The sequence below is a fragment of the Eretmochelys imbricata genome, chromosome 1 (assembly GCF_965152235.1).
Source record: "Eretmochelys imbricata isolate rEreImb1 chromosome 1, rEreImb1.hap1, whole genome shotgun sequence".
Classification (NCBI taxonomy): Eukaryota; Metazoa; Chordata; order Testudines; family Cheloniidae; genus Eretmochelys; species Eretmochelys imbricata.
In genome coordinates, this window is record NC_135572.1 from 279,795,457 (window position 1) to 279,809,991 (window position 14,535).

Below are 14,535 nucleotides of genomic sequence, written 5' to 3' on the forward strand. Positions count from 1 at the left end.
AAAAGATGATGATGGGTCATTAAAGGTAATGGGAAAACATTGAAACAACTTGCTACTGAAAAGAAAATCCCAGTCTTGGAAAATTAAGGGCTTTTCCACACTTAAAACGCTGTAGCTGTGCCACTGTAGTGCTTTAGTGAAGACACTACCTACACAGAAGGGAGGGGTTCTCCCATGGTGTAGGAACTCCACCTCCCCAAGAGGTGGTAGGTAGGTCGATGGAAGAATTCTTTCAACGTCTGAGGGACATAGTCATACAAACCTAATTTCCTAGTGTAAACCAAGCCTAAGAAAGGAGGGAGTTTTCCCCACTTTGAATATCTATAGTGACTGAAGGAGAGAAAAAATCCTGAAAACCCTTTTTAAAAGAGGTTTAAAGTGAAAATCTATCCAAAAACAGAGGGACAGCATCTAGGTGGGAAGCTGTCCATGAAATGCTGGATCCCCCCCGACAACTGGGGGGGTACGCTGGGAAACGGTTCGGAAGCAATAGGTAATTTGTACTCGAGAAGGGATTTTCATCTAATCTGGAAGTGGAAAGCCTGAGGTTGTCAGTGTTTATTTGCAGTGTAACCTGTATATGTTTACTCCTCAGTCCTGCTTTTGTTTCAGTCAACAAACCACGCAAAGACCCTTAATCTGGTTCAACACCCTGTACAGTTTATTTATAATTGAGTCCCACCACCTTCACAGCATACCTAGCACCTTTACAAGCAGGGGGAGCTCAATCTCTCTCCCTCTCACTGCCTGCTTTCCCCCTTTCCACCTCCTTCCTGTGCCTATCTGTGGACTCTGGATAATGGCTTAATTAGCCTTTCTGCCCTGCCCCATGCACAAATTAGGTACAGGTCTGCCTCCCCAACTCCAATCAGGCATCGCAGATTGCTGCTGTGAACAGAGTGCTGACTCAGGATTTGCTGCTGAGCACTCTGTCACATTGCTCTTCCTTACTATTTCATCTCTGAATCTGTGACTTTTCTCTTAAATAAACTTTTTGTGTGTTTTTACCCCAAGCAGGTCTCTGGTGTGCAAACTGTGTGGAGTGTGTGAGCTAGTGTGTGATGGGGCTGGTTTAACCCCTTTAGGGGTGCCAAACCTAAGGGGAAGAGTCCGAGTGTTTGGTAGTGAAGAACTCAGAGTGTACAGATTTGGGGAGACTCGAGACTGAAGGATCGTTGGGGTCACCTGCCAAAGAGTAGCCAGGGTGAGACCTTTATGCTTGTGGGCTGGCTACTGGTGTCAGGGCTCTGAGTCACAGCAGCACAGCATTAAGACACCAAAGGTTACAGGGCAGCCAGTGACTGAACTTAGTGCTCTGGGTGATCCCCAAGTGTCACATCCCCCTGCTAAAGAGAAAAAGCAAATGTTAAGTCCACTCACGTCTCATTCTCCAATTTATTTATATGTTATCTGGAATAAAGCGAAGCCTAGAAATTAAAACTGGATACGCCTACAACTGCCAGCAGGCAGCAGCTGCCAGCAAGGCAGAAACAATCACTCTTCGGTGAGTCACAAATTGCAGCCGAAGGAGCTAGCTGCCAGGGGCTGCCCTTACTATTCCCTCTCCCTCCTGCCAAAGATCACACAAAACAAAACCTCCATTCCCAAAAGCAAATGAACAAACTGACTTTTCAGATAGGCTTTTTTCATTATTATTTAGTGCAAAGATGAGCAAGCCCACACTGATTCACTCTCCATGTCCTGGATGGCTGGCCGGTCTGCTATGGCTGCTAACATCTTCAGAAGCACAGCTAATGAATCATTGCTAGTTCTGAATATGAAACATTCCAAACCCTTAGCTGGACTAACAAAACTCCATGGCTGCACGCTCACATATTTCACTACAATAACTCATATTATTAATAGAAAATATTTATATTATGGTAGCACCCAAAGGTCCCACTCAGCTTTTAGAGCCCCATTGTGCTGGGTGCTGGACAAACTTATAAATGAGACAACTCTGCCCTAAAGAGATTAATGTTAAAGCAATGATGAAGCTATTTTAGGATTTGTCTCAAGTGACAAGCAGAGGTCCTTGGGCACCACACGATATGAGTAACTGCCACTGACATCACCCTAGAGCTGAACCTAAATCTTAATGGTATTTTTCATTTTGTCCACATTGATGTGAAGCTTTAAAATTGCATGGATTCCATTTAAACAGTAAAACTAACCAGTTTGGATGGCTCTCACATTTTCAGACTTCAGCTGTGCCTTTGGTATGATTCATGAGTAAACTGAATTGAACACAATAGTACATAATTCAGGGAAGGGAGATTTATTCATTTACCAACCTGAAATTCAAGAGGGACTGCCTATTGTGTGAGTAGTTATGCTGTGTTAATGTTCTACTGATGTGTAATGACTTTGCCCTTTAAGATAATAAAACAAAAGTTTTCAACACAACACAAATTTCAATTCACCTACATTACATGAAGTTTCACCTTCCAGTCATGGCTATTTTTTTTCCACCTGGCTCCTCTAGAGTGAGGCCACAGGAGGAGTCTGGTGCAGCCTCCCAGACAGTGTCTCCTGCCGATTTTGCTGCAAATGCTCAACAGCTAAGAAGAATGACCTGAAGAAGAATTCAATGTAAACTCAAAAGCTTGTCTATTTCACCAACAGAAGTTGAGCCAATAAAAGATATTACCTCACCCAGCTTGTCATTCAAATATCCTGGGACCAACATGGCTACAACAATAATAACATTCATACATGTATTTACTTTTGTCCCTAATTCAGTTTTATTATGGTCCAATGAAAACTCCTTATGGAAGATCTCAGGAATATCAGTGAAGTAGAGAACATCTCAATAGCAACCACCTTTGAGCTGTACACACTTCATTGGAAAGAAAGCATAAGATTTCTAGGGACGGATATCCATTTATGGTATGAGCATATCCCTTCTTTACTCTTATAGGCCATATCATCTGTGAAGTGCTGCACAATGGCTCAGGCCATCTCCTCTAGACTGAACTTTAGCTATCTTTAGGAGTTCCTATCTCTACTGCTACCAGAGCCTCTGTACAACTAATCAAAGGGACTGGTGGTACCTAAGGCCTCCTATGTCTACAATCTCATGGGGAGAAGAGCAAAAGCTTTGACTTGTTACTTTTTTGAGGAATATCTCTCTCCAAGACAATGTTGGACACACACACAACACAAGAGGAAGCTGGTGAGCAAAGCCTTTCAACTTATGACCACCATCTTTCTGTGAATGTTTCCTAAAGTGCCTCTGTTTCCATATTCTATGGTGTTTGGTATGACAGTAGTCAATATAAAAAATGCGCTGTATACTCTAGTATAGTATTGTATGACCCAGCATCTTAGAAGAATTGTTAAACACAAAATTTTGTATCTAGGGGTTAGTTGTGGCCTTTATAGCCTCTGTGGGAAAAATCTGCTTTGTACATTAATTCATTTACAAATGAAGGACAGAATTCCTAATTTTGTAATATTGAAGTTTGAATGTGCTGTATGATTTTTTTTTCCTTACCCTATATTAACAGTGTCAACTTCCCAAGCAACCATGGTCTATCTAACAAAATGGGGGGGAAATAGTTAACCTTACATGTCAGAGTAGGCCCTTTGGCTGAGATTTCTGCCATGTTGATGCTTTGCCTGTGGCTTCATACATTGATGCCCAACTCTTGAAAGGCATGGTGCTGTGGCACAGACATGCCTGTGTGGCTATATCATTAATATGACACCTGTACAACTTCTTCTGGTCTAAATCCAGTTCCTTGCCCAATGCACCCATTTCTGCTTGCTGGTAGCTGATCCAGGGAAACCTCTTGGGGGGAAACACCTAGAGCTGGCAACAAACAAACAAACAAACAAACAAAAAGGTTAATATATTTCCTGAAAAATTTTGAATGGAATGATTTTTTTAAAAAAAATTGTTCAACATTTTCATGAGCCTTTACTTTTGTTATGATGAAAAAGTTTGGTTTTTCAAAAATCAAATAACCATACAAAAACCTCAACAACATCTCAATGTCTGATGTAGAGTTTTCAGTTGTGGGTCTTTTCACCTTGTTTTCTCCGATTTTATTCTACCCACCACCCCTTTTGTCCCTGCTGGAAACGGAGTGGGGAGGGGGGTAAGAAAAGGAGAGAAAGTGTATATTTCCCCCCTCCCCCACCCCATACTCCCACTTTTAAACTTCTTTTTCCTTTTGGGAGGGTGTGGAATTAAAAGTGGAAGAGAAAGGGGGAACCCCAAACTGAAAATGTTAAATTAAAAAACAAATTTTCTGAGTTTCTTGTCGATTTTTATAAATGTTTTAACAAAAATTTTTGAACAGAATTATTTTTTCTTTTTGTGAGAATGTTTGTTTTGGTTGAAAAGCCATTTTTCTCCATTTTTCTTTTGTTTTGTTTGTTTGTTAAATCAACTAGTTCTAGAAAACACTCTGTATCATCACAGCACAGCTGGGAGGTGGCATGTCCTGATAGATAGAGGACTCTAACTCAGGAGACCCAGGTCCTATTCCCACGTCCGCCAATGGCCTACTTCGTGACCTTGGCCAAGTCTCTTTACCTCCCGTACCTCGGTTTCACCATCTGTAAAATGTGGATGATATTTACCTCCGTTGTAAAGCACTGCGAGGTCTACAGATTGAAAAGTGCTATATAAAAGCAAATCTTAGTATTATTATTATTTATTACATACCAGTGCCTACGATGTGCTGTATCGTATATCACTATAGAACAGAAAGGAAATGATCTCATTCTGTTTTATGGGTTTTTGTGGGTTTTTTTTTACTTAGATGTAGAGGAGTTCTCCATACAACTAGAGGAGGCAGCTCCAAGGAAGCTGCTGTTTTGTGTTTCAGTTCTTATGCAGAATAATGCAAGGTAGGCAGCTGTGTTCTCTCTTTCTCTCATGAACCTGAAAGGTGAAACCTGGCCCCATTGAAGCAAAAGGAGTTTTGCCACTGACTTAGGAACAGCCAGGATTGTACCCGGAGTCTTAAATTTATTCTCTCTTTGTTAAAAGAAAAGGAGTACTTTTGGCACCTTAGAGACTAATCAGTTTATTAGCTCATGAAAGCTTATGCTCAAATAAATTGGTTAGTCTCTAAGGTGCCACAAGTACTCCTTTTCTTTTTGCGAATACAGACTAACACGGCTGCTACTCTGAAATCTCTCTTTGTTGTTACTCCTTAATCTTTAGTAATAGTGATACTGACCATAAAAATACATATTTTATATGATTTCACTGGAAAACATCATGTTAGATTAAAGCATGTTTGTACAGAACCTAGCACAGTAGGGCCCTCTTCCTGATTTGTGACTTCAAGCTTTATTATAGTGCACATAATAAGTAAATAAGTTTGGCACTTTGATTACTAGTTAGCCTTTTCATATTCTCCAGTTCATCCACCTTTTGACTGAGCTTTTAATGGTTAACAATGAGATTCTGATGTTTATAGGCTACAGAGAGCGTAATACAGCACAGGCAGATCTGGAGACTATCGAGTCCATCTTCTTCCTCTGTCTTATCATCACTGGCTTTCATACACTGTCATTCCCACCCTTGATAATGTTAATAAAATCACTTTCCTGCTTGGCAGATTAGGCAGTCTAAGAATAGTTGGGTTCATAAGTAAGAACCAGCAAGTGAAATTCACCATTATAAAATGACCTACTGAAGTGTCTGGCTTTTTGCTGAGGAATATGATCTGTATGGGAGGTTTGAAATGGACACTTCTACATTTCATTCAAAAGAACTGGAAAACCCAACACACTTTATTTTCACTCTTTCTCTACAGTACCAGTAGCCATGGTTGTTTATATTAAAACGGGTGTTCATACAAACCCTGTTTTCATAGTTTATCTTAAAATGGATATGAATTTGGACAGCACCCCTACCAGGCTTTAAAATCAATCTTGTTTATACTGTGATTGCCATTGTACTTCAAAACCAAGAGTACACTGTCCAGGTGATTTTTGTTGTAGTTTAACTCCAAAGTACAAGGAGTCTTGCAGCTGACACAGCTGCAATACAGCTCATCTAAAAAGTCTGCTGCTAGAGATGCCAGCTTGGCTCATTGTAATAAACCTGTGGTGCAAATGTATATTATGATGTTATTCCCTTACTGTTTCTTTTGGCAATCATCCATTGATTTAGCCTAATTCATTGTGAGCATGTGTGTGTATGTGTGCACATGTGTATAAAACAGTATTGCTGCAAAATCAAGCACTAAAAGTTAGGCAACACTAGAATTGAGCTTGCTCGTGCAACCTTAATTTGCTCCCCTTCTACATACGCATTATGATTGTCTTTAATTACATGATCACTTGCTATTGTTTCCACAGGACTCCTAACTCATTCAGTAAATGAGTAATTAGTTATTCAACATTTTTATGCTCCTCATCCAGTGTGTAACCCTGTGTGTAACCCTGCACTGAATACAAAAATTATTAACTTCCTCCTGGGCATTTCTATGGTGCTCTCACCATAATATCAGAGTGCTTCAAAAAGTCTATGAATTTAACTTGAGAACACTCCTGTGAGATTTGGTGGTGGTGTTATCCCCAGTTTATAGCTGGGGAACAAAGGCACAGAGACATTAAGGCCAAAATAATCAAAAATGTCCACCAATGTTGGGTGCCTAAATTGATACCTGTAGGGCCTGATTTTTCAGAATATTTAGCATTTAGTGCTTGTACTGATCCCCTTCTGAAACCATCAGACCATGTCTCATCTTGCACCTCCTCCCAGCCAGGGCCGAACTCACCATGTTTAGTGTTCTGACCATGCTGCGTGCTTGCCAAGGGAAAGTGAGAAACAGGTGTATGCGACTTTTATGATTCAAAACAGTGAGTGCACACACAATACTGGCTCTGTGTATTGTTTCTTTTGCTTCTGCATATGTGCCCTTGAGGGCCAACTCTTACACACCGGCGAAGCACCTCCATAAGATAAAGATGCAAACAAGGACAAGTAAGGAAGACATGTTTTGGGAGTTTCTGCAATCCTCAGATCAGGCTGATAGCAAGCACAGAGTGTGGAGAGAGACAATAAATGAGAAACTACAAACGGATAGCCAGGAGAGGGTCAGGAGCAGATAATAAAGGTCACAAACAGAGATACTGAGGTCCTTGATTGCATTGCAGGCAGAACATATGCGTGCACAACTCCCCTTGCAGCCCATACAGAACTGCCTTCCTTGCCCTCCCCAAACTCCCCACACACATTGCTCTCACATTCCCGGCCCAACACAGTACCCCTTGCACTCCACCACTAAGAACATTTTCCATAATGACAGACTTACACACAGCTGTGAGATCCTCACTTCAGCGAATGTTGCTCATTGTCTTGTCCCTTATAACAAATGGCAACCTGCGTATTGCTGTTTAATAAAAACTGAATCTTACAAAGATAGTGATTCTTTATTTGTGACCTACACAGGGTGATTGCGACAGAAATTCAAACACAGTGGCAATCGGCACATTTGCAGACTACAGTTAATGTTCAGGCAGGAATCATTACGGGGCAAAAAAACAATGCCTGTCTCAGTTCATTATAGAAAGACACATTACTGGGGCTCATTGTCAAAACGCTGCTTCAAAGCCTCCCTGATTCAAATAGCCCCCTGTTAAGCCACTCTAATAGCCCTGGTGTCTGGCTGCTCACAGTCACAGTCCTTCATAGTAGGAGGTGATTAATGGCCCTGCACACTGCTGCGGGTGGGAGGCACAGGGAGGGAGGCACCTCCCACCCACAGCAATCAGCTGTTTTATGGCATTCAGGAGGCTCGGGGGGGGGGGGAGGAGAGAAGGGGAGGATGTGGCACGCCCAGGGGGAGGGGGTGGAGCAGGGGCGAGAAGAAGCAGGGTAGGGCCTTTGGGGAAGGGGTGGAGTGGGGGCAGTCCTGGGACAGAGCCGGGGGTTGAGCATTCCCTCTCCCCCCCTCCCCGACACTTTGGAAAGAATAGCAAGAGGAGCAGCTGGACGATCCATCCTCTTTCACCTTCTGACTCCACCACCTCAACCAAGCTTCACAGTCATCATTGCTGAGCAAAGTATTAAATTGTTTGTTTAAAATTGTTTACAACTTATACTGTATATGTATATGTCTTTTGTCTGGTGAAAAAAATTTCTCTGGAACCTAACCCCCTGTATTTACATTAATTCTTATGGGAAAATCGGATTCACTTAACATTGTTTCCCTGAAAGTCGCATTTTTCAAGAACAAAACTACAACATTAAGTGAGGAGTTACTGTATTCTAAAATGTATCAGCTCAGAATGTACTCAGATAACAAGGACAGATTACCCAGCATCAAATCTGCTGTAATTATTATAGCTGCTCAGTGCTATAGTACACAAAACTTCTAAGTTACTTGTAGCACGCCAGGTGTACTGCAACTTGGAGGCAAATTCTGAAGGCTCTTCAGATGTTAGACCTTAGGTCCGTTGGGTCTCAATAATGATCAGGACACAGGGCTAAATTCAGGGGATATTTTATTAGGATTGGCAGAAAGGGGGAGTTTGCAAATACCCTGAGTACAGGAGCTTAAACAGTTGCAATTTAATGTAAAACAATTGTGGTTTTTCTAGGAAGGACAGTCCACTAGGCTTAGGGCTCCTCAGGTCTAGACCCTGCTAGAGACAAATAGGAGCTTGTAGGTTTCTAGCTCAGGATCAGTTAAAGGGGGGGTCTCACTGGGCACCCTCCACAATGGCTCCCTGCCTGGTTTCTGGTGCTTCCTCACATGTTCTGCACAGACCTGAGTCTGGCAGCAGTGTCTGGCAGTCACACCTGTCCCCCAGCTCCTGCTGCAGCCTGCTGTGCACGCCATTCCCCAGCAGCTTCCTGGGCATCCAGCTTCCCCGCTGCTTCTGGATTGCCAGGCAGCTGCCACTTCCCCAAGTACCTACTTCCTGGGTCAGGGTCTTCCACAGAGTTCCTGCCGCTCCCGCTGCTGGACAAGGGGAGGAGATGGGCCTACCCTGGAGGGTGTAGATCAGTGAACAGGCGATTAATGAGAATGATAGTTTCCTGCTTAGCAGATTCATCACAGTGCATCTGAAGTATTTTAAACCTAATGAAACTCAATAACTTTATACAGAATGTAACATCTAGAAGAGGTACCTGGGAACATCATTACAGGACAGTCTGGCAGGATGGAATATTATATAACTTTGGGGGTAGACATGAGCCATGGATATTTGAGATCTTTATGTGCAAATATTTTAATGCATGTGAATCTCAGCCCCATTGTTGTAGTCAAATTACAGCTAGGTTAATTACATACTGCCTTTCTATATTTCCCTTGTAGTTTCAGTGGATACACCATTCTCCATTTCCTGTCTTAAACAATTACGTGGCATTGCTACGTCCTGTTAAACAATCTCTTTATTTCACACCAGAGGAAACTACATTTCAGGGGTGGATGAAATCTTGCTTATGTGCAGTTCATATGCAAGTTTAAAGCATTAGGGAAGATGTCAAGATGAAAGGTGCTGTGCAAATGCGAGCTATTGTAAATGATAATTCAAATACAACATGATCTACAAATAAACAAGTTGGAGGTATAAGCATCTGAAGAAAAGTGTGGTGTTATGGACAGAAGGGAAACCTTTCAGAAACTAAATATACTGAAGTAGAATAAAGTATGTTGGGAAAAGATGGGCAAAGAGCCTAATTTGTGAAAAAGGATTTATTAGCCCATGAAAAAGGGGATTTGAGAGAAAATGAAAATGGTCTAAAGTCATTATGGATGGAAACTGGAGATGCTAGAAAGAATAAACTAGTTTAGCAACATGGGCCATCTAACTAGTGAGAGGAAGTGGACTGTGAAATAAATGAACACTAAAGAAACATATAAAAGAATCAGAGCAGTAACAATGGGTGATTTTAAGTATCCAGGCACATGCCATGCAAACCTTGAATCCTGTCGTGATTTTGCATAAGTATCAGGCAATGCTGAATGTCCTGCATTTTCCAAAAACACTACTATTAAAAAAGGCTCATGAATGAATCAAAAATGTAAACTATTTATCACAACTTGGTGTTTCAATATTATTACTACCATAGATATGACTTATTAATATTGCTGACTATAAACATTACTAATTATGAAACATAGCATAAGTAGATAGAAATTGCTGGTGAAATTCTGGTTCAATTCAAGTAAATGGCAAAACTCCCACTGACTTCAGTGGGCCACAATTTCACTCTGTATGTGGTCAGAAAAAAATGTCTGTACGTTGTTTTTATTTTTATTTTCCAAATAATTATTTTTAAAACAAAAATATTTTGATATAACTAGAAGTCATCTGGGGCAAAAGCTATTACTAATTATGCTTCATGCTGAATACATCAGTTAACGCTGACTGAATTACAAAGTCTCTGGGGACAGTTTTAGTGAGGGTCAATATGCAAATTACTGTTGTTATTATTATTGTACTTTAACTTAATATATGAATCGAGTCATCAGAAGCTGAACAGCTTTAGAATTAATATTATCTGGGGAAACATATAATGTGACAGAAAACATAATTGAATTATATGGAAAAGAGTTATCTGCATCTGGTTGCAATGAAACAAAGCTGGAAACATTCTGAACTTCCATACATCCAGATGTGAAAAATGTATTTCAGTGTATTTCAGAGAACTGATGGCATAGAAGATTAATGAACTCTTTCTGTAGGGAATCTGTGGTTCTGTAATCTTGGAATCTTACAAAACAGGGCATATGTGTGCAATACAATTTTATGTTCTCTGAAGAGTGGCTCATAACTAAAGCTAGGCAGATACTGCAAAAGTGGCCCTAAAATAGTCACTCATTCTGAAAATTAGTTTGTATTGGCCATTCTTATAATTCTGTTATAATTCCCTTCTAGAATGTTTATGTGATCAAGTTTTACCAGCATAAATATTCAAAAAAGCAAACTTTAAAGTTGCATGTTTGAGTATTTTCAGAAACCAAAATTTAAATTCATATATAGTGTATTCATTCAAAAGTTCTTGCACATTGTTTAGTGATTTGAATCATCCAATCTGGAATCAGAAAAAAAACATGTAGCATATCTGTCCAGTCACAGCTAGTCAACACATCAAGTGCGGACTATCAAATACTCATTCAGAACTGTTCATAAATCAAGCCAGGGAGTTAAAAATACTCACAGTATTATTTCAACTACTGAATACGTTTGAGAAAATGTGTTCTGCACATGGATAATTTCCTAGAAGAAAAAAAGGCTAACTTCAACTTTGACAAATTATTCATTGTGAACTCATCCACTTTTTGTTATCAATGCAGAGTAGGAATATCTGATCATTGTTTCCTGTATATATTGTTCATGAGAAAAAAAACAGGTGAACAAAGATGCAGATTCCTGCTAATTAGGCTTTTTGCGCTTACATGAAATCACCCTTCATTTTGTAAATAAGATTTCAGTGCCATCAATTCAACCCTGAATTAATGTTACATTGAGGTAGAAAATAAGCCTTCTTCCATTTAACAAGTACATTTGTGGTGGGGTGCAAATCCCACACGGGTGAACAAAAGGTGAACAGGAGTTTGAAAACTCATTTATTCTGTGTTGCTATTCCTGAAGAATGTGTCAATCTTGATTTGTTATCAGATCTGGCTGGGGAGGAGCTGTGTCTTCTTCATAAAGGAAGGAAGGTAAAGTTGAGAGGGAGGTCCAAGAGAGGTACCCAAGAAACAGAAACACAGAAGTGGAGAGGGTTATAGTTCCCTCATTCTGGGAAAGGAACCATGGGGAAGCTGTAGAAGAGGAGGGCCTTGGTGGTAGGCCCTAGGAAAGGGGAAAAGCTCTCAGGAAGTAGCCCAGGGGTTGGTGTTCTGCAGCAGGAACAGGGAGCTGGGGAGGACTAAAAACTCAAGGCTGAACAGGTGGACCTTGCTTTAGTTGGGTTTGGGGTTTTTAGCATTCTGTTGCGAAAGGCCTGGGAACCTGCTACTCTGAGAGAAGAGGAGCCGGCATGGGTGGAAGATGCTGTGTTGATAATTAGAGTTGTATGGGACACCGATACCCTGCAAGGTATCAGTGCAAGGGGTAAGACTTTAAAATTCAAAGTGACCTGGCTGGAGGGATAAGTCACAAGAAGAAGCAGGCCACTGTAGGGCTGAAGTTGCTGCTGTCATGGAGCAATAGATGAGGCAAACCCACTGCACCACATCCAGCTAGTAAGGGGAATGTTGGCCAGTGAGTTGCTCTTCTGAAACACGTGATTTTTTTGCAAAGCTATTATTTCATAAAATAAGTTGGTACTTAACTACAAATATATATATGGTGCCCTAAGGGGGTAGCTGTTGTATTATAGGGTATCCCATTCACCGTGTGTCCAAAGAAGCATAATTCCACTTCAGCTGGTAAGTAGATGCATAGCCCAAACCAGAATTGGCTGTGCAAGACCCTCTAATACAAAGATGTGTGTATATATAAAATTATGTGCAATATAACCCATAACTGGTATCAACAAATTATTTGTTAACATCAAATTATGTTATACTGTGCACTTGGGCCAAATCCACAAAGGGAGTTAGGTGTCTGAGTGCCTGCCTGATCCATCAGTGCTCGTGCCCAGAGGCAGAAACCTGGGTACCTAAGGGACTTTGACATAAAAAACTTAGGCACTGAGGGGTTTTAGGCACCTCCAGAGTGACGTGACAGCTCAGCAGGATCTCAGTAGGACCAAGATTTTGGACTTAGGCACCTAAGCCTTTTTGTGGATCTGGGCTTTGGTGTCTATAAAGAGAACAAAGTTAGAAGCAATAGATTTTATTTTATTTGACAAAAATGGAGGAGCCCATGACTCAAGGAATTGGTAACAGGATGTTAAGCCTTTTATCTCTGTGCCAATGATTTAAACTCATCTTAGCTTAATGGTGACTGAAATCTGTTCCAGGAGACTGCTTTCAAGTGGGAAGTTAGTTAGTGGCTTCAGTAATTTCTAACTGGCTAATGAATACATTGTAGGGCTGGTCTACACCTAAAATGTAGGCCGACATAACTACATCACTCAGGGATGTGAAAAACCCGTAGCTCAGAGATGTAGCTATGCCTACCTAACATTCAGCTAGCTCGGTGGAAGAATGCTTCCATCAACCTATGTACCCTCGCTCAAGGAGATGGTGTTCCTACACTAAAGGAAAAAACCCTTCCATCAGTGCAGGCTGTGTCTACACTACAGGGTTATGTAAGGATAGCTACAGCACTGTAAGTACACCAGTATAGTCTCCATAGGGTGGACATGGCCATAGTGACTACCATATCACCCTCAGCAAAAAAGCCAAGGAATGGAATAGCAATGGATAATGAAACAGCTACCTATATTTAACAAATGGTCCCTCCCAGGCAAGGGTGAAAGCATATTATGAGAAAGTGAGACATGCCGGAAGCTTACATAATGGTCTTTGCTGAACTATTTTCTTTTTATCTGCCTGCCTGGTGTATAGTCCAGAAATGTAAATGACACCCTCAGTTTGGAGTCCCTAATGAATAATTTGGGAAAGTATATTTACACTATAGTTAGTGAACTTTGTTCAGAGATCAGCCTAACAAAGCCACTTTGCCAGTATATGATTTTTTGTTGAACTGTTCAGCACATCTGCATCCTGAAAAATAGCATTCTGCTCCTCAACCCCACGTTCTCCATACCATACTTAGAGAAATGCATTCCAAATAGAATTACTGTCAGCTACTCCACACATCTTTGGCAATAATGAAAGCTTTCTTCCCTTGGACCCGACTTGCAAACACTTCAGTAAATTAGGAAGGAATGGGCAAAGTGATCAAGATCAAAGGATAAAATTAAACTAAATGACACTGGATTATTAATGTGTTCCTTTAGACAGAAGGTTCAACCTTGCTTCAGTTTTCCTAACACTCTGCTCAGCTCTAAAAATTTTCAAATTAGAATATGGGTCAGTTACCCTTCTTTCTTTGTCACAGGCTTTTTGCACCTATTCCCCCACACCAGGGTATGGTTTGAGAGGTATAGTTGTGTATATAGTTTCTTCCTACTCTTGGAATCTTGGAAATCGGGGAAAATTCCCCAGTTGCAGTGTGTGTCTATCTCACTCCACTGTTTTCTCACTTCTTCCCTCTCCCTGTCACCTTGTCTTCCTGCTCCCGCTAAAAACTCTCATTTAACCCTTCTTGCTGAAAAGCACCTCACTCACAAAATCCTATCACCTCCACTGCCATTCATACGCAAGGCAAGTTCTGCTCAATCACGTGTGCAATCCTATTATAATCAGGGGAAGAAAGATCCCTAACAGCATCAAACCCAATTAACATTAGGCCACTCTTTCTTTTTCTTTTTTTTAAAGCAGGACCATGCTAGTGAAACCTGCAGATGACGACATGGAATGCAGCATGCTACTTTTGTTGCCTGCATTCTGGAAAATGTGAAAATCACATTGTTTATGGACCAAAATTTATGCACCCAAAATGGTTTGGGGGGGAATGAACTAATTCGTTATGTGTTCTGACCATTTCTTTAGAATGACACAAATATAACTGGGAGTCAACATTCTGCAAAAC